This window comes from Lissotriton vulgaris, chromosome 5 (genome assembly GCF_964263255.1).
Source record: "Lissotriton vulgaris chromosome 5, aLisVul1.2, whole genome shotgun sequence".
Classification (NCBI taxonomy): domain Eukaryota; kingdom Metazoa; phylum Chordata; class Amphibia; order Caudata; family Salamandridae; genus Lissotriton; species Lissotriton vulgaris.
The window spans coordinates 1896236051-1896257241 of NC_141693.1; positions in this window are offsets into that span (position 1 = coordinate 1896236051).

The following is a 21191-nucleotide window of genomic DNA, read 5'->3' on the forward strand; positions in this document are numbered from 1 at the left end:
TTTCGATATTTTTGTACTTACCTTGTTGTAGATAGGATGTCGATATACTTACCTTCGATATTCCAGCGTCGATGTTTCTGTAGGTCGATATTCTTAGAGTCGATATTCTGTCAGTGATTCCTTTTTTACTACCCATTCTGCTGTCATTGAGGGTTTGAAGTTATAATGCCAGCTTATTTCGTCTCTTATTACTAGAATCAAAACATTGTTGCTTTGCTATTACCAGTTTTATCTGTGGGGCTTTGAAAATCAGAAATTCCCAAAAATGGAATTGGCTCAACATAACTGCAGCATTTATAATATTATGAACTTTGTACTGAATTTTGATTATTGGCCCTTTTGACTTTATCATGTATCCTTTATTATAATTGATTATTTTTTACAAGTTTAATGTGTGTGGTTCATTATAAAACGTTTTGCTCAAGTGGTATGTTTTTTGACATTACCGTTTTATGCACCTTTAAGTAAAACCAACTGATAATTCATCTGACTCTTTTCTGGACTAGCATCCGAGTAATTGGCAGACCCTTTATGTGAACTTTTATGGACTAATTTGAGGTTTTCGTTTTTTCAGGCTTGTTTTAATCATATGGTATTCTATTGTAATGAAATGCTGTAAAACATATTCAATTTTATTTTATGCTTTTGCACAGTGACCTGTATTTTATAGTGTGTTGTAGCATTTATCCTGTTTACTTTTATGGTTCCCTTGAACCATAATAACCGAATGAAGATGTTTGACTAACTGATTTTTCTGGCAAATGTCAATGTGCACACAACATCCACATCCTTTCCTAAATACAAACAACATGTGACTCATACTTTCCCTCTTGGAGAAGGCGCTGAACACAAGAAATAAAGTTCACCGTCTGCATGACCGAAGTTGATAACTGGATGCAAACCAACTGTCTCAAGCTCAACATAGACAAGACAGAAGTAGTGCTTTGGCAAGGACACCTCACCTTGGGACACCAACTGCTGGCCAGCCGAACTCAGAGCCACACCCAGAACCCTTGCTAGGAACCTTGCAATAATCATCAACAGCAAACTGCACATTTCGGCACAAGTCAACGCCATCACTGCACCCTGCTACCACACCCTGAGCTGCTGAGGCAGATCTTCAAATGGCTCCCAAGCAATACAAGAAAAATTTCACTCACGCCGTAGTAACTAGAAAGTTGGACTATAGAAACACCGTCTATGTTGGGATCATCAAGAAACTCTCTAGAAGACTACAGACAACCCAGATCTCCTTCCACCAACCATCCAAACACCTCTTCTCTGCAGGACTCCTACTTGCCAACATCCTACACAGACACAGAGCCTGATCAGGAGAACAAGCATTCTCTTACATCGCTCTTAAAACATGGACAACCTCCCTCTCAGCATCAGAGCCTCCTCCTCTCTTCTTGAACTCCACAAGAGGTTGAAGACCTGGCTACTCAATTGACCAACCTACCATAGGTAGAGCTAGGCACACATTACTACTCAGCAGCAGGATACCTTTGCGGTTGATAGAGTGCTTTACAAATACACACAACATAACATAACATTGGCCCAAAAGCAAGCAGAATGGAGGCAGTAATAACAGGGGCAGTCACAGTAGTAACTTGCAAAGAAGACAGTTGCGACAGGAAGGGTTGAAGATAGTCTGCTGGTTTGAGTCACATTAGGCTTAATATGGGTTGTCGCAGCAATACTATCATGAATAACACTGTTCTGATAAATGTGCTGCGTAGCATTATAGGATGGCGAATGAGAGGAAAACAGTTATCTAGGAGAGTCCCTATCGGTCTTTTAACCCTATTCTGACACTTCTCTTTCGCATGAGCAGCATGCTGCCTAACATTTAAAGCCTCATACTGTGCAGATCTAGTAGGGGTTTCATGTCCTAAAGCTCTTGCCGTATGTTCTCATTGATCTTCACATTAAATGTGCCATACCAGGGAAATTGCAATAGCCCTTCTTTTTCAGTGCTCTTGTACCATTGGTAAAGCCATAAACATGTAAGGAGCCCCACATTTGTGGTCATGTAATGACCTGGAGTACCTAGTGGTGGAGCCTCCTCGCCCTCACAGACAGGAACTTGCACACCACCTATCTTCCAATCTCTAAGCGCTCTGAAATATTATCATGGTTATGGAGATTTAACAGTCAAGAATGAATAAATCCTAATTCAAATGTGCAGTGATTCACTCTAAATTGCACTTCTCTGACCCTATTATCGAAAGATGGTGGGAGTGCTTTACTCTAATCCATCGGCCAGGGTCCTTATAAATGTGGCATTGTCCGAGGTTTACCGATCACGAGAGGGACCCAGCAGGGATGTCCGCTCTCCCCTCTCTTCTTCACCCACGTGATCAAGCCTCTGGGCTCCCGCATCTGGACGTATGACCGAGTGCAAGGTTGGCACTGGCGGGAACTCAGGAGGACCAAATCTCCTTGTACGCAGACGATGTCCTCTTGTACCTCGCTTATCCAGCCCGATCTGGGACGAGATGTTTACAGATCCTTCACTCCTTCGGGCGAGCGTCTAGATTATGCCTTAACCCACTCAAATGCACGGTGGTTCTTCTTCATGCCTCCAGGGAATACTTCGACTCGCAGACAACCATGCCCATACGAAGATTACCTTTAAATACATTGGTATCCGGGTGAAGCCTCTCCCAGAGTTGACCTGGTCCCTTAACGTCAGTCCACTTCTCCGACACTTTAAAGAGGACTTATGTAGATGGCAAAAACTCCCTCTTAACCCTCTCGGGAGAGTTGCCCTCTTCAAAATTATGGTCCTCCCCCGCCTCTTGTATGTCCTCTAAAATCTACCGATCCATCTTTGTGGTTTCGCGATCTAGACGGGGCACTTACTGAGATTCTTTGGGGGAGCTCAAGAGTGCATCTGGCTCTCACAACTTGCCAACGTACCACGTATGAGGAAGGAATGGGCATGACGAATCCCTTTTTATACTATCTCGCCACACGCCTCCTGATAATCCATGATTGGTTTAACAGGGGATGATCGGATCCAGGATATCGGCTTGAATTGGGACGTCTTGGATTCTCTCAGGCCCAGGCAATACTTTACGGAGCCCCAATCCCTCGGGCCCTACCAGTAGTCACTCGTACGGCTTTCTTAGCATGGCGGTCTGGATTGAGGAACATCCACTGAGACAAAAGACTCACAATACAAACTCCACTGTGGCATGCACCTTGGTTGCAGGAGGTGGGGACTCTGATGGGCTTTCAGATGTGGGACCTAATAGGCATCACCTACCTAGTAGATGTCTGGAAGGGAGCACTCTTGTCCTCCTTTCAGGACCTACAATGCACATACTCCTTTAGTTCCGCACAATTCTTTAAATATCTCCAACTACGTCACGCCCTTACCACTCACATCCTTAACCAGGAGTCATTTCCCGAATTCAGCCGTTAGAGGCCAAAATTCTCATGGGAGACCTGGGGAAGGGAGGGATACCCCAACATTTGCCTATCCCTGATAAACAACACTCCATTTACACTAGACCCTCTTAGAACCAGATGGGAAAGAGGGATGGGTCCTCTAGAGGACAAAGATTGGAGGGACGCTCTCATGGACCCCAGAACTCTCACCTTATCTGCCAGGCTTCTCCTTGTACAGATATATTATCTCCATTGTGCATATCTCACACCGGCATGACTGCACAGAGTTGGGCTTCTCTTAGCCTCGCAATGTCCACGCTGTGAAGTTTTCTTTTTTTTTTTAGATATATTTGTATTAAGTTTCCATCCATACAGTATCTTAATACAATGCATTTACATATCACATAATTTCATTGGCACTTGTTACACAAACTGAGAAAGGTAATACAATTACATCTGTTAAGTACATGTTTGCCTCTGGAATCTGGTGCTAATCACCTAGTACTGTACTTTGATATAAACAGATTAACTGTAAATCGCCACCCCCTCCACCCCCCAGTCTCACTGAAAAGCACACACCCCACACCTTGTATACTGAGTCAGTTGTTATCACTTCCTTGGCTTTCTAATATATGCTTGGTCCAGGGATACTCTCTGGCTATGGTCCAGCCTCTGGTCTGCCTTCATCTGCCTGCATTTACCCTGTTGCTTGTGAAAGGGGGATATCTCTAATGGAGAATTCAGAGATTATAACATACCACTACCTCGCGTCCTCTTCTAATTTCTCGTCTCTTCGGACCCGCCTCATTTGAATTAGTTCTGCTGTAGCCCATTCCTGTAAGTCTTTGGCCCAGTTTTCCACCGTGGGGGGCAGTGAGCTCATCCAACTAATCGCAATACTCCTTTTAGCCAGCACCAGTCCCAACTGTAGGAACCTTCATGTAAGTTTCCTCTCATTAGGCCTGGGGAGAAGTCCCAGAAGCACCTCCTTAATGGAGTAGGGCAGTGTCCACCCCATCACCTGTCATAAGCTTATCCAATATCGACCCCCAGAATAATTGCAGTGTCGAGCATTCCCAAGTCATGTGTGAGAACTGAGCGTCAGTATGACAACATTTGGGACAATGGGCAGAACGATCCGGGTATATTCTGTGTAATAAATGCGGAGTCAAGTATGTTTGGTGAACAATATTAAATTGGTTAATCTTAAATCTCACATTGGAACTAATTTGCTTAACCCCTTCATGTACCCTTTTCCATTCTGAAGGTGTCAAAGGCTCCTCCAGTAACCCATCCCATTTGGCCTGCACCGGGAGTGGGTCTGCGACAAGGTCCTCTCTTAAAGGCCTGTACATATGGGACCCCAGTTGGCGTCCCCCGGGCAGCCAGGTAAGGGCCTGAGGAGTGGCAGTTATGGGCAGCTCCTCCGGAAACCGTTGAGATCTTCGCATACTGGAGATACTGCCCAATGCCCAGCTCAAACATCGATTTTGCTTCCTCCTTTGTAAGGAACCGCTGCCCCGAGTACAGGTCTCACATCTTACAGCAACTTCCCTTCGTCCATCTAGTGGTCTTGGTCATATAGCTCGACTTATTCATTTGAACGGCCCCACCGCCCACAGTGGGGCCTCTGGGCATATGGTGCTCACTTCACCACAGTTTTAATTGCAGTTTCCTAAATTGCTGTCACATGTCTAATAATCTAGGGAAATGGAGTGGCCACCTTCGCTCCCATCATGAGGAGGTCAGACAAGGGGGTCCCTCAGAGGGTGCCATCCAATAGCAACTTTTCCCAATTGTCATTCTCATCTAGCCACTGTACTGCATGTTGAAGTTGTGTCACTATATAATAGAGGCTGAAACTAGGCACCTCCAACCCCCCCTCGCTCCCATGTCCTCTGTAGTGTATCTAATTTCACCCTCTTCCTTTTGGATTCCCATAGGAGGTCCACCATCAAACGGTCCAGTCTGCGGAAATACACCAATGGGATGCGGTAGAGGGAAGTCTGTGAAACGTATAAGTAGTGTGGAAGGACCACCATTTTTATTAGGGCAACTCGCCCCATCAGGGATAAGGGGAGGTCGCGCCAGAATTCAATTGATTTTTAGACGCCCTCCACACATCTCCACACATCAGCCACCATTTTGTTTTAGCAAGTCAGTGAAACCAGCACCCTCCCCCCCCCCGCTCCCCTCCCTCCAGCAACAGGGACATTCTACATCAGGGGGTGCTCTGAGACAGCAGTAATCTGCTGTGTGCTGTTTAAACTGTATTTAATAGTGACTGTGCAGTTTGTTTTTTGGCCAGGAAAGGGAGTAAAGTTGTATTCAAACAGTTAAACAACAAGTTTGTTAGGCCCTTACCTGCGGAAATGCAAAGTGTGGATTGAGCCTGGTTGTCTCCTAAGAGATTTCTGAATTGAGCAGCTCCCCAGTCCCAGCCCCACCCCCAGGCCAGCGGACCTAGGACTGCTGATTGGTTTTCCCAGTTCAAAGCAAATCTGAGCCCTCCTCTCACACTTGTCCAGGGCCCTTAAGGCGTTGCTGGGTGCAACCCAAATCATTGTTCTCCATCTTGTGAGCTGCAGCCTGCATGTGCCCCAGATTGTAGTGAGCAGAGTCCAGGAAGTGGTAAGGAGGCAGACTAGTGCTGTCTCTTCCCTAAAAAACAATTTTCCCTACCTGTGATTGCACCATCTTTTCTTTTTTTAAATTTGTTTAACTGTCTTTGCCTGTGGTTGTTACAGTTTAAAATTGTAGTTTTAACCTGCCCGTGATTGCATAATTTATCCTCTGTTTTGTGTTTAAACTTGTGGTTTTTCCTGCCCATGACTGCTTCCATTTAACCTGTTAAATTTTGGGATTTGCAGTCCAAACTCTGTAGTTTTTCCATCTCAGTCCCCTCGACTACCAGTTTTTTACTGCAAATTTCTCCTTTACTCCGTGCTAAGACCTGTATATTTTAAACCGTGTACTCCCAGCCACCATTTTGTGTTAACAAGTCAGTGAAACCAGCCCACCCTGCTCTCCCCCAGCAACAGAGATATACTACATCAGAGGGTACTCTCTGAGACAGCAGTAATCTGCTGTGTGCTCTTTAAATCGTATTTGATAGGGACTGTGCACTTCGGTTTTTGGTCAGGAGAGGAAGTAAAGTTTTATTCAAACAGTATTGTTAAAGGACAAGTTTGTTAGGCCCTTACCTGCAGAAGTCCAAAGTGTGGATTGAGCCCGTCTGTCTCCTAGGAGATTTCTCAAAAGAGTAGCAGTTTCCAACTCCCTGGCCTGCAAACCTTTCCTGAGGTAGCTGGGACCTAATATAGTCTGCTATTGTTTGGTACATGTGTACACTGATTGGTGGTTGTATCTGGTGTTTCTATTGGATCAGTGTTAGTGTCCTCATTGGTTGGGTATTTGAGGGTTCTGATTGGTTTCTGTGTCTGTGATTCAATCTATGTAGGGTTGGGATTAGGGCTAGGGTTAGGATTTCTATTGGAAGTAGGGACTAGGGCTTCCTGTGTTATTCGTTGTTGGGACGAGGGTGGGACTAGGGCTAGGGTTAGGCCTTTAATTGGAACTAGCGATGAGAGCTTCTGGTGCCATTGGTTGCTTGGACTTGGGTTGAGACTACTGGTAGGGCTAGGGCCTCTATTTGACTTTGAGCTCAGGGTTTTCTAAACTGATTGGGTGCATGGACTAGGGCTAAGATTGGCTGTAAGGTCCTGGTCTCGTACTGGTTCCAGATTTTAGGGGTAGTATTGTGATTGGATAGTGTTAGGGCAAGGGTTCCCATTGGCTGGAGGGGTCAGCTGATTACTAGGGCTATAAAAGGCCAGGGTTAGGGCATCTCAGCCCGGGCGTGGAGACTATGGCCAGAGAGGACAAGGGCAGTTGCCTGTTCGAGACAGGACCAGGGCCAGAAATGCTGCCCATGTTCCCATACAGTAATACCTACCCACAATGTATTTTCACTATAGATATGTACCTATCTTTGTGTATTGCTTTGTATAAACATGTAGAATAATTATGTTGTTAAAAAAAAGAAAATCAACTTTGGTGTGGATGTAGTTGCTGGCATTGTGCATCTATGTACCTCCATGTACTTGGATCTGTGTGTCTTTTACTTTTCTCCTTAAAAAGCATATCCGATGTACTACCGTATTTCTCAGCCTATACTTCTCTCAATATATCTTCTAGCCCAACTTTCTGACTCATCTCAAACAACTTTCTACTACTCTTTCCAATGCACCACCCGCTCTCTCACCCTATACATCTATCAATATATCCTCTACACCCACTCTCTCATTTATCCCAAACCACTACTATGATTCCCAAAATAACCCTTTCCAGATTCTCACCTACTCTACCCCATCTTGCATCATCTGACACCTCATTTACTATACCAATCCCCCAAAACAAACCTCTCTAAACATTTCCCTCTGACTCTTCCCCTCCAAAACCCCTTTTTACTCATCCAAAAGCCTCCTCCTACTGCTATGACCTAAAAAAAGAAATACAATTTAAAAAAAAGTCCTTCACTCTTCTATCCCTCCACTATCCTTTTCAATCAAAATAACAGACTAACATGTTCACTTCTCAAATTCCATATTCCACAATACTAACTCACCACTAATCCTTTATGGGTTCCAGTGTAGCGTGCTACTCACCAATAAAGCGTTTCAACACCCCATCAGGGCTACAAGCACTATATAAATAAAACCTTTTTTCCCTTTTCTACTCCTCCCCAACCCCTCTCAATCCAAATGACTGACTAACATATCCACCTCTCAAATTAATTTCATGTTTCACCATACTAATTCTACACTAATCCTTATGGGTTCCAGAGCAGCGTGCTACTCGCGAAAAAAGCGCTTCAAAACCCCATCAGGGGTTGCAAACGCTATATAAATAGAAACCTCTTTCCCTCTTCTATCCCGCCACCTACCCTTCTCTATCCAAATAACTGAATAACATATCCACCACTCAAATTACTTCATATTTCACTATACTACTGTTAACACTAAACCTTTATGGGTTCCAGAGTAGTCAGCTACTCACCAGAAAAGCGCTTCAACACCCATCAGGGGTAAGAGGTGCTATATGAATGCATACCTTTCTTCCCTTTCTATCCCTCCGCTATCCTTCTCACTCCAAATAACTGACTTATATCCACCACTCAAATTACTTTCATATTTCACCATTCTAATTTGCCAAGAATCCTTTATGGGTTTCCGGAGTAGCGTGCTTCAACACACCATCTGGGGTAACAAGCGCTATATAAATACAAACCTTTTTTCCTCTTCTATCCTTCTGCTATGCTTCCAAATCCAAATAACTGACTAACCTATCCACCACTTAAAATTTCCTTGCATGTTTCACTATACTAATTCAACACTAATCCTTTTTATGCTACTCGCTGAAAAAAGCGATTCAATGCCTCGTATGGAGTAGTAAGCGCTTTACAAATGCAATTACAATACATTACATTATGTTCTAGGTAGGTCTCCTGTGTGTTTACCAGCCTGACCCCCCGGTAACGAACCATGTCTGTGACCCAGCTCATCCCCACTATAGGTAACTCACCCTGCGCTGTATCTCGCAGGCTGAACATGGGGAAAAATTTAGATTTGCCCCGGTTGAGGCAAAGTACTGAGACTTCCCCAAAGCTAGTCAGCTCCTGATGGAGTACTGGAACTGTCACCTCGGGGTGTCTGAGGTACACCATTGTGTCATCAGCGTACATTGACACCACATGAATAATTGTCCTCAGCCGGATACCCCAACGATCCATTCGATGTCTGAGAATAATCACCAGAGGGTCCATCGCAAGGGCGAAGAGGAGTAGCGACATGGGGCAGCCCTCTTGGGTACCCTTTAGGAGCTCCAGACTATCTGATGCCTGGTTGGATCTGAGCCGTTGGTTTACAGTAAAGCAATTTTAACCATCTTAAGTAGTTGTGCCCTAATCCCACCCGTGCGAGTACCATCCACATATAATCCCACTCAACAGAGTCAAAGGCCTGCCGAATGATTAAAAGGCATAATTTGAATTTGAATTTAAAATATTTATATAGCGCAGCGTACACCCAACTGACACTCCGTCTCCCGAAGATCCGTCGCATGCCATATGTGTGCAAGCCTGCGCAGATGATGTGTGGTATTCCGTCCTGGAATAAACCCAGACTGGTCTGGGTGGACCAGTTCAGTCATATATGGCAAAAGTTGTGCCGCTAACACCTCATTTAGTATTTTCTTGCCTATATTCAGGCGAGAAATGGGTCTGTAAGAGCTCTGGAAGAGGGGATCGCTATCTGGATTGTGAAGCATGGAGACAGGTGCTTCCAGCATGATATTAGGGAGGGCCCCCTTCTCAAGAGCTTCAGTATACACCTTAAGGAGGTGATCCACCAACTGTGTCCACGCTGTGAAGATGAACCAGCCAACTTCTTTCATATGGCCTGGTCCTGTGCAGTCATATCTAAATATTGGGAGTCAATCACAGCTGAATTAAGTGGCATATTGGAGTGGGAGGTTCCCCTTAGTCCACTTGTTTTACTTCCGGGTTGATGGAGGGAATGGACTGCTCCCGAGCCGACAAATTGTTTCTAGGAGCAGCCATGTTGATTGCTAAAAGAGACATTGCAATAGCCAGGAAGGACTCAGAGTCCCCTTCTGTCACGAAATGGCAGAGGGGAGTTGATTGGTGTGCCGTCCAAGAAAAAGCGGTTCATGAGGCAAGAGGGTGTCGAACAAATACGACCGAATATGGGGCAAATGGACAGGACTTTTGGACTAAGTACTCTTAGCACTGAGGGCGCGCCTTTTTCTATTTATCTTTTTAAGCCAACTGTGGGGGAGAAGATATTTGGAAATGTATTGAAATGTTATACATATCGCAGTGATACCGATGTTACTAAGGTTACCTTTTTTTTACAAAATGCCAATAAAATTTGATATCCCCCAAAAATTGCTATCCAATCCCAGCATGCCTCTTTCCACTTAGAATCTATCGCAGTGTGACACCTAATGGCGTAACAGCCAAAACCAGTGCAGTACCTTCGCCAATTGAACTATGCCAGCATGGAACTTTCTGATGCAGCCCTCACTCCTCGCAGTGGCTCACCCTCCTTTACAATTTCTCCGTACACCCAACTTCTGCAAAAAAACTAAGCAAGCACAATCAACAAATAACTCTTGTCTGTTCCACTAAAGAAATTCAAAGTAATCACTCACACAAGAACCATTTTGGAAATATCAGGTTCAAACCTCTGCAGACACATAGATGAGACATGACATGGAATGACCTTCCTCAACACATAGGAGCCTCCTTCTCACTTCTTGAGTTCCGCAAGAAGCTGAAGACCTGGCTCTTCATATAAGCACCTTGGAGACCACACACCTGCCCAAGTGCCTGGATACCCTCTTGAGTGATTAGTGCGCTACACAAATCAACATAACAACACCTTACAAACCAACACCACAAAACTTAGCAGACAAGTTAAACTACAATATATTATCTATCCCGGGTTCTTTGACTGCAGCAAGTTGATAGCACCTTCAACTACTCAGAACCAAGACGCATATACAGTTATACAATTATGCTGCAAGCATCGCTATAGTGCAAGACGCACAATTTCTATGCAACACTGCAACCTTGACATAAATAATTGCGACACAACCTTAATAATACTCACTACTCCGCCACTGAGAACACCTTCTGAGCCACCAAAATATAGTCAATCTTCAAAGTGGGGCTGTGGACATTGATGGCATGATTAAAATTTGGGCTCATGCAAGTTCCACTAAAGTCTAGCTTTCTCTGAATCTTTCTAGCTCCTTACTCTCCAGTGACAGAAGCATCTGCACTGCTAGCACTTGAGGGAGCGGGGTTCTTGACTATCATTCTTCAAGAGTTGTCATCATACAAACCCCGTCAATAGTCCTTTGTACCTTTATTAGTCGATGTGGAGAGAAAATTCGAGCTAACATTTGAAGACATTTTCAATTACTGTGAAACCAATGTAGCGCAACAGGAAATGACAAAGAGAGTTGAAATTTGTTTTGAAAAGTTTATGGTTTAAATCTTTTTATTGATTGATTTGAAGACCAACACTTTAAGGAAACAAGGCTCTCAGCTCCGTAAAAATATGAGACCACAAGGTAGCAAAGATCAATATTACCAGAGGTAAAGGCATGGAGCAGGCCCCCATACTGAGAAGAAACAAGAACATACATTAAAAAAAAAAACACCCCCCCCCCACCTCTCAGTCCACCCCCTTCCACCCCTCGTCCACCGTAACAATCAAGGGAAAGGGAAGCAAGGGAAGAAAATAAAGGGAAGGATAGAAGATGGGAAATATTGGCTAGTGCTCAACGTCGGAAGGTACGTGTCCCCTTAGAAGCAGCGTCTGGAATTTGTGTGTCTGGAAGGCGAAGGAGTCGCAAATATCGAGGGCATGTTAATTCTCTGAACTCCGACACCAGCAATGTGAGGAAGGGTTGCCACAACTCGGGGAATTCGATACCTCTGCCAGTTAACGCCAAAGTCAGTTTTTACATGCCCAACACGGACCATAATCGCTGGAGCCACCCGGTATGTGTAGGGAGCTGGGTGGAGCGCCAATGTATTAAGATGTTCTGTACTGCTGCCCCTAGGGCAGTGGCAATCAGTCGGCCCTTCCGTGACTTAAGGGGATATGTCCGCGGATTTGGAAGGCCCAGGAGAATGTATGAGGGAAAGCGCGGGAGCTGCATTTCTAAGTGTAAATCCACCTCATCAAGGACTTGGGACCAATATGACTGTAGAGCTGGACAGCCCCAAAGAATGTGCTCTAGGGTACCCATCTCCCCACACCCAGTCCAGCACTGGTCACTCTGACGTTGGTCAAAGCGATGAATGCGTTCAGGTGTGTAGTACCAGTAGGTGGCAACCTTAGTTAGGGTCTCTGTGAGGCCCATATGGTACGCTGAATGTCGTGCCCTGTGGTAAATATCCTCCCACTCCTTGTGGCTTAGCGTCCTTCCTAAATCCCTCTCCCATCTGGAGCGACCTGCGTTGTATGTATGTGTGGTGTTAGCAGCAGTTTGTAGATATCCAATATCAGTTTCTTATCTGTGGTCTGTGTCACTAGCCCTTTTTCGTATGATGTTAGTAGACGTTGTGCTTGTAGCCTAATTGTCGGATGTAGTGCCCAGTGCCGGATCTGCAGATAAGGTAAACGCTCCTGCTCCAAAAGACCATAGTCCTCCCTGAGCTGTAAGAAGGGTATGGTGCCATTCAAATCAAAGAGGTGGCCCAGTGATCTACAGGGGGAGGATCGCCACAAACGAAAGGCAGAAGCAATCGTGCCGGGGTGAAATTCTGGGTTGTTGAAGAGTGGTGTAAGGGGGATGGGAAGGTAGTCAGCTGGTGGGAGACATTTGTATGGTCCCAAGAGTCCATTATCGTACTAGTAATGGATGAGGCATACAAGTTCAGAGGCCTATGGGATTTATTAAGAAAGGGCACTGCTTGTAGTTGCCTACCCACCACTGCCTGATCTTGGAATAGCAAGTGCTTTTCAGATTCCAGACGGCTCCACTCCACCAGGTATCTGAGTTGTGTAGCGTGGCAGTAAAGCTGGATGTCGGGGACTCCCACCCCTCCCTGCTCATGTGGCAATGTTGCGATTTGGCGTCGGCCATGCCATATAAAGCGCGAGAGATCCGCCTGCTTTTGCTGGATCCAGCCCCGGGGTGGTCGAAGGGGAAGGGTCTGAAAGAGACATAGGATTTGAGGGAGGATTGTCATTTTAACAGCAGCAATTCGACCTAGCCAGGACAGTGTGCAGGTTTTCCATCTATTGAGTGCCGCTCGGATACGCGTGTGAAGGCTAGAATAATTAACCTCCACAGTAGCAGGAAGTTTGGGGGCTAATTGGATTCCCAGGTAGGGGACTGCAGTGGAGGCCCATACCACCGGGTGTTCCTCTCTCAAGTAGGCAAGAGTGGGCAGTGAAAGAGAAATATCAAGGGCTATGGATTTATCCATGTTGATCCTTAAACCAGACCCCAGGGCAAAGCAATCCAATTCAACAAAAAGGGCACGCATAGTTGTGATCGGGTGAGAGAAAGAGATAAGAATATTGCCAGCATAGAGGCTAACGGTGTGAACATATCCCCCAAATTTGATCCCAGTTATAAGGGGGTGTTGTCGGAGTCTAAGGGCTAAGGGTTCCATATACAGGGCAAAGAGAAGGGGTGACAAGGGGCAGCCCTATCTAGTGACTCTACAAATAGGGAACCTAGTGGATGTGTGACCATTAACCCGGACAGTCGCCAAAGGGGAACGGTAGCAATTTAGGATGCGGGACCGTAGTTTTTTTACTAAAGCCCGCAGTGATCAGGACCATTTCTATATAAGGCCAGTGTACCCTATCAAAGGCCTTCTCCGCATCTATGGCCAATTGCATATATTCCCCTTGTGTACGAGAAGCCTGTTCTATCAGATGTAAGATACGCTTAGTGTTAGGGCTAGTTTGTCTTTGAGGAATTAAGCCCGCTTCGTCCGGCTCAACTAATTGGGCCATATATGGAGCCAGACGAGTCGCTATGATGCTGGTGTACAGTTTAATATAAATGTTCAACAAAGAAATAGGCCTGTAGGCACTGCAGGTCGTTCTGTCTTTCCCCGGTTTGGGAATGACCACTATCGCTGCCTCTAACATCTCCCCAGGAATGGCCACCGTGCGGTCAAAGGTATTAAACAGCGCTGCCAGGATAGGGGCTAGTTGGCTGCAAAATGCCTTGTAAAAGGCTGCAGTGTAGCCGTCTGGGCCGTGTTACTTGCCCAGTTTAAGGCGCAAAATTGCAGAGATAACCTCCTCTACCTGTATCAGCCTATCAAGATAATCGGCTTGAGCTCGTGTGAGTGCGGGCATGCAGGCCTTAGCTATGTAGTCAGCGCTGGCTTGAGTGTTCAGGGGGTCACTGAGGCGCGGTGGAGTAATGTATCGCGCAGGCGCCAATGCTTAAGGGGTCGGTTCGAAGCCGGCAGGAGGAAGGTAGCCAGGACGGGAGAGTGATCGGAAAGGGAGGCAGTCAGGATGTCAGCACTTTGGGCATGGGCCCGAAAGGAGGAAGAGCAGAGAAAGTAGTCTAGCCGTGCGTACGTTTTGTGTGCTCCAGAGTAAAAGGTGTAACTGCTGGTGCAAGGGTGGAGCAGGCGCCAGAGATCAAGCAGCCCCAGATCATGGAGGCAGGCCTGCCCCATATATGTGAGCACCCCCGACTGATGTGTCCTCTGGCAGGACCTGTCCATGTCTTTATCGAAAACAATATTAAGGTCCCCCCCAGTAGTAAATGGCGCTCTGCCGTGGCAGCGGCGTCTCGAAGCGCTTGGAGGAGAAATTTGATCTGTCCGTCATTGGGCGCATATATGGAACCCACCACAAAGGTTATCCCACCCATAGCAAATTGACATGTAAGCAAGCGCCCCTTAATTTCTGCTTCATTTTGGAGTACCCTACCTTTAAAAGAACGGGAGACCAATATCGCGACCCCGGCTGACTTGGACGTCTTAGAGGAGAATAATTGAATGGGGAAGGCTCGGGATTTCAATCTGAAGTGGTCTTTGGAAAGAAGGTGGGTCTCTTGTAAGAACAGCACTCACATGTAACGCTGCTTGTGTACTTCCTAATCTCTGCTCCACTTTGAACCTCACTGAGCCTCCTGCTCGTTTTAAATGTTTATTGTAGAATATTGTTTTCTGTGTATTTTGCACTATGATTGGATTTTAATAATTCTGCCGCTTTGAAATTGACCGCATTGCCCACATTCACACCCCAGTGACTCCAGTTGGGGATTTTTATCGCCGCCTCACTGCCGACCGCCATTTTGGGTGTGGGGGCTGAGACGCCATCTAGCTGCCTTGCCGGTTAGCGGTACAGTCTTTCTAGGGACCCTGCCCTATACTATTCAACCTCAGATATGCTAGCGCGCAGCGCACGCGCCGGAGGGGCGCCAGAGGAAAGCCCGTCTGCGCCCGTCCGCGTCCTGGAGGCGGACGGGGCGGCGGGAGGCGCTGACCCTAGGATATTATATACGGCAGATGAGCTGTTGGCTATAAGGACGGGGAGGGGAGCATGTCGACCTGTTTTCCCGGGTCGACATTGTGGGAAACGGCGCTGCCCTGGCTGCGGTTGGCTCCCAAGTAATATTCGCGTAGAGACACCTGTGGCCCCTGAGGCGACTAATAACCATCTTTGCTTGCTTCTCAATACACGTTCCTTGGGCAGGCACGCGCCCAATATCTAGGAGCTCCTCGTATCAGAGAGGCCGCTATGTTTAATGTTGACTGAAACCTGGTTGGGGGAAACATCTAATCCAGATCTCGCAGCCGCCATCCCTTCCGATTATGTCATCTTACGTCAAGATAGAGTGAAAGGGAGAGGTGGTGGTGTGGCGATTGTAGTTAGGAGATCGGCCACTTGTGCTGTAGTCCCGATAGAGCCCCTTCCGGGTTGTGAGGCCTTAGCTTTCTCTATGACTCTTTCTGCCCACCAATCCTTTACGGGGCTTCTTGTTTACCCCCCCGGGGCCCCTTGGTTCTTTTCATGAGGAGCTACAGGCAAGGGCCATGGAGCTATGTTTGAAGGGTAAACATTGTCTGGTCTTGGGCGATCTAAACATTCATATGGACCAAGGAGATGAGGGTGACACGATTAAAATCTTGGAAGTCAGCGCCCCTCTTGGCCTTATCCCCTACTTGGCTGTGCCGACCCACAATAGAGGTCATACTCTCGACCAGGTGTTTTCCACTCTGCCTCTCATCATGGCCCATCCGATCCCGGTGCTTTGGTCAGATCACTTTTTGATATCCTTTCAAATTGTCGCGGTCGGTAAGCCTGTGTGTGTCGCCACCTGTCCATCGGGGCAGCCCCGACGAGCCTATCATAAGATCTCCCTTGATGATTTAGGACAGGCCTGCCTTGACTATCCCTGCCGGTTGTCGGGAGACCTGGAGTCCGACCTTGTCCAGCTGCAAGATTGGATCAGGGAGCGACTTAATGAACTTGCTCCCGAATCCTCTCCTCGTAAAACCCCTAGGCCGTCCTCTGCACCTTGGTTTACTGAGGCCCTGGCCTCTTCCAGACGCGCCTGTAAGAGTGCGGAAAGACGGTGGCGCCATAGGTACGAGGATGTGGCCAAGGCGGAATACAAGATGGTTATAAAAGCCTATCATGCTGACATTCTTCGGGAAAAACGGCACTACTTTGCGGCCCGAATAGAGTCAGCCTCTAGCTCCTGTAAGGAGATTTTCGCCATTGTGAAGGAGTTTATGTCGCCCAAAGCAATTGCATCTCAGCACGAGTTCTCTGAACCGTGGGTGACCGCATTGGCCAGCTTCTTTCATGATAAGATCAAGCTGATCCAGGACTCTTTCCCAGCCCCTGTCATCGGGACTAGGATGTACCAGAAGATCCACGGGAATTTGGCGGAAGATTCTGAGCGTACTTTATCGGAATTTCCACCTTTATCAATCACTGCGTCACTTGATTTGCTTTTTCAGCTTCAATCAGGTTCACCTGCTGACCCGTGTCCTGCCAGGTTTTTGGCAAGGATGGCGGAAGTGGTCAATCCACTTGTGAATCCTGTGCTGAATTGTTCCTTGACCAGCGGCGTTGTTTCTGGTGGTTGGAAAGAGGCAAAGGTGGTTCCGCTTCTCAAAAAACCGGGCCTTGATCCTGACCTTCATGCTAACTATCGCCCGATCTCTCTCCTACCTGCTTTTGCCAAAATCGTTGAGAAGCATGTCCATAAGGTCCTCTCTGCCTTTCTTGAGTCACATAGCCTGCTGCATGCCACCCAGTCTGGCTTCCGTACCAACTTTAGCACTGAAACTGCGCTTCTCGAAGTCAGTGAGGCTATCAAGGATGTGCTGGATTCAGGGGGTAGGGCCATGTTGGTCATGCTTGATCTGTCGGCGGCCTTCGACACCGTCCCTCATGAAGGTCTTCTCCGCAGACTGTATGAGATTGGTCTGCGTGGGACGGTGTTGAGGTGGTTTCAATCTTACCTGTCTGGTTGCCGGCAGGTGGTCTGGGCCCCCCCCTACTCAGCCGAAGTGCCGCCGCTGGAGGTTGGAGTACCGCAGGGCTCCGTGTTGAGCCCCACACTCTTTAATATCTTTCTGACCCCTTTGGCGGTGCTGGCTGAGTCCTTTGGGGCCCAGATAATATCATACGCCGACGACACCCAGCTCCTTTTCACGTGTGCAAAGGGGGCTGAGTTCGATGGAGAGAGTATCCGTGGCTGCCTGGGAGCGGTATTTGAATGGTTTCAGGGTAATAGTCTTAAGTGTAACCCTGGAAAATCTGAGGTGCTCTTTTTTGGGTGCCAATCTGACCCGAGTTGGCAGGAATGGTGGCCGCATGACATGTTTCCACCGGCATCTTCCTCCACCGTGGCGAAAAATCTGGGGGTCAAAATTGATAATGGCCTGACGATGAAAGCCCAAGTTCTTGGCCTTGTGGGCGTTTGCTTTGGCCTGCTTAGGATGCTTCGGAGGTTTCTCCCTCTGCTCTCATTTGACCATCGCAAAATTACCGTCCATGCCCTCATTGGCTCGAGGCTGGACTACTCCAATGTTCTCTACCTAGGTTTGCCCGACTACCTGCTGCAGCGCCTTCAGGTAGTCCAGAACTCGGCGGCCCGCGCCATTTATGGTCTTCCCCGCCGTGCCAGTGCCTCTGATCTCTTATCCACCTTGCACTGGCTCCCTGTCAGAAAGCGCATTGCCTTTAAGACCCTTACTTTGGCCCACAAGGCGCTCTATTCTACGGGAGCAACTTATATTCGGAAAAGGCTAGCCTTTTACAAACCTACTAGGGCTCTGAGATCAGAAACTCTCTCTCTTGCGGTGGTGCCAGTGGTGAAGAAAGCCCGGACTGGTGGACGCTCCTTCAAACGGCTTGCTCCTCAGCTCTGGAACACTCTACCCTTATCACTCCGCAGCACTGCCAATTTGCTTGCTTTTAGAAAGGGACTTAAAACCTGGTTGTTCTGTCTTTAGTTTTCTGTTTTCTTTTTTGCCGGTCCTATTTCCTGTTGTGTTATGTGTTAGCTGCTGACCTGTTGGTCTGAAAGCGCCGGGACACTCCTTTGGAGTAGCTGAGCGCTATACAAAACCCCCCTATAACATAACATAACATAACAAATATCGGTCTTGGACTGTTCAAGATAATTGAGGATCGCTCTGCGCTTAACAGGGTTATTCAGGCCCTTTACGTAAAGCGTCAGGATTCTAAGTGGGCCTAATGCCATCAGAGAGTTGGGGTTGGGCCAAAATGCGGATTGTCATGCAGCAATAGGGAGAGAGGAGTGTCAGCAGCGTGAGCAGATGACGCCGTAGGAGGGGGAAAAACCAGCGGGCAACCAAAAAGGGTGGACGAGGGATCCCTTAAACCAAACAAAACCCCTGTATGGGCCGAGCCCCAAAAAAAGTTCCAAATACAACGAAGAATGGGGAAACTAGGAGCAAAAACAAGGTCCAAAGGTAAAGTCCGCTATCCCACATGAGCCAGGAGGTCGTCATAGTGGGGTTCACAGGTGACCAGCCAAGGAGATCTTACCCCCCCGCCATCCACCCCCATCAGGGAACCCCGTCCGACCATACAAAGCACCATTGGCCGGGTATCTATTTAGTCAGACCCAGTCAGAGCCTCCAAGGCCAAGGTTAGGGCATCCTGCTGCCCCTTCGCAATGTCCATAGCTGTCGGGTTCCTAGCCCACCGACGGCGTCTCTGGCGCTGCCACCCCGAGGGTGAGCTCTCCGGTCCCAAGGTGGTGCTTCGAACCTCATCATCGTCTGTGGGGACCGCCAAACCCAAGAGGCGGCACGACTCTATGAAAGAGCGCATCTGATGCAGTTTGTCATTAAAGCAAAATATCAAACGAAATGGATGCCCCCATGAATACGGGATACCTTGTTGACTAAGGTGTTCCGTCACTGGCCGGAATTGGCGTCGGCGCTGCAGAGTAATCAGGGCCAGGTCCTGATAAAGCACCGGGGCGTGCCCATTACAGGAAATGGGATGAACAGTTTGAGCTCGCAACAGGATGGCCTCCTTGGTCTTAAAGTCTTGAAGGCATACTAAGATGTCTGCCGGGGGCATTGGGTGCTCGTGGGGCCCCACGCAATGCGCTCTGTCGAGGACAATGTCCATGGTGTCAGAAACTCCTAAGGCATGCCGGAAGAGGCCCGTCGTGAATGTAAAGAGGTCCTTGGTGTCATCAGTGGCCTTGACTCCTCGGATTCTAATTTTGTGTCTACGAGACCGATTTTCGAAGTCCTCTAGATGTATTTGGGTGTCCAGATGTTGGTCCTGGAGTCGGAGGATCGCTTGTTGCAACATGGCCGCATCCAATGTCGTAGTGTCGTGCTTGCCCTCCAGCGTAGCTACCCGTTCTCCCACGTCGTCAACGTCTTTGCGTATCTCTTTTATTTCGGCGGTCAGGTCTGTTTTCACATTCTGGATGTCTGCCCGGATGATGTTAAAGAGGGATTCTAGGAAATCCTTGGTGATGGGTTCGCCCTGCGATCCGGGAGACTGTTGCTGGGAAGCCATTTTGGGCGTGACAGTCGACAATGTATGAACGGAGGGAGCTCTTGCAAAGAGGTCTGTCAGGGCTTTCTGTTTGCGCGTCCTAGATGAGGACATACTCGTGCGCACCACAGATCGTGTGCACCGCCGAGGGCCTTTATACTCACTTAGGGCTGCCAGCCCCCTGTCGCAGCTGCGTTGGGTCCGTTTCCCACCGTTAGACACCAGGGTCCCAGAGGGATCGCCAAGGCGATATGCCAACTGTAGGCACGTTGAGGTGTCTGCTATGTCTCGACCCCAAATGCGAGCAAGCGTCCCTGTGTAATCTACTCAGCCGGAGCACCCCTTCGCTCCCAGGGGCTACTGCTACATACAAGGGGGTAGGTCCCCGCAACTGGCTGCTTCGAAATTGACCGCTCCCAAGTAGCTTTCAGAGCATAGTCCTCCAATATAGCCCCCTCTGTCCTTACCGTGGGTAGGAACCAGTAATAATATTTATTGTAATAATAATATTTATTGTATAGTTAGTAAAAACCATTACAAAATGTAAATGCAGCAATATTAAAACACACGAAAATTTACACTGCTGAGTGAATAAAAAATGTTATAAAAATGAGAGCGTCTTTCGGGTTAGAAAAGTAAATGTGTTCAGGGCTCAAGACTTCGCCAGTTTTTTTTGCTTTTTCTCGAAATTGTCAATGAATTTGATTGCCCTGCAAATGAGTTGCGGATCTACTGAGCACAGGATTAGCATGATCGCAGACCGGCAGGTGCGTGTTCCATATTCCTTAAACTTGGTCTTCAACCAACTCCGACGTTCCTGGTTCAGGGCCGGGCAAATACAGATCAGGTGGATAAAGTCTTGTCTTCCTGCGCCACATAAACAGCATCCATCACGTTCTTGGGGCTTCCATTTTGGTAACTCAGCATTTGTTGGTAAGCTGCCCAGCCTTAAATTGAGGTATTTCCGTTTGATGAATGTCGAGAAAGCAAGGTCTAGGTAGGTTGCTGGTGCTAGTTTTTTATAAGATTGAATTGTCATCCAGGCATGGGACCGATGACTAAAAGTTATTTTATCATTTAGCAACGAATGCCTATTGGCAGCCTTTTTTGCCAACTGTTTAAAGGAAACCACTGGAAGCTTGGATTCCCAAAGTGCAGCCAAGTTAGTTGATTCAAGTGATGATTTAAGTTACTTGGCATACTACGAGT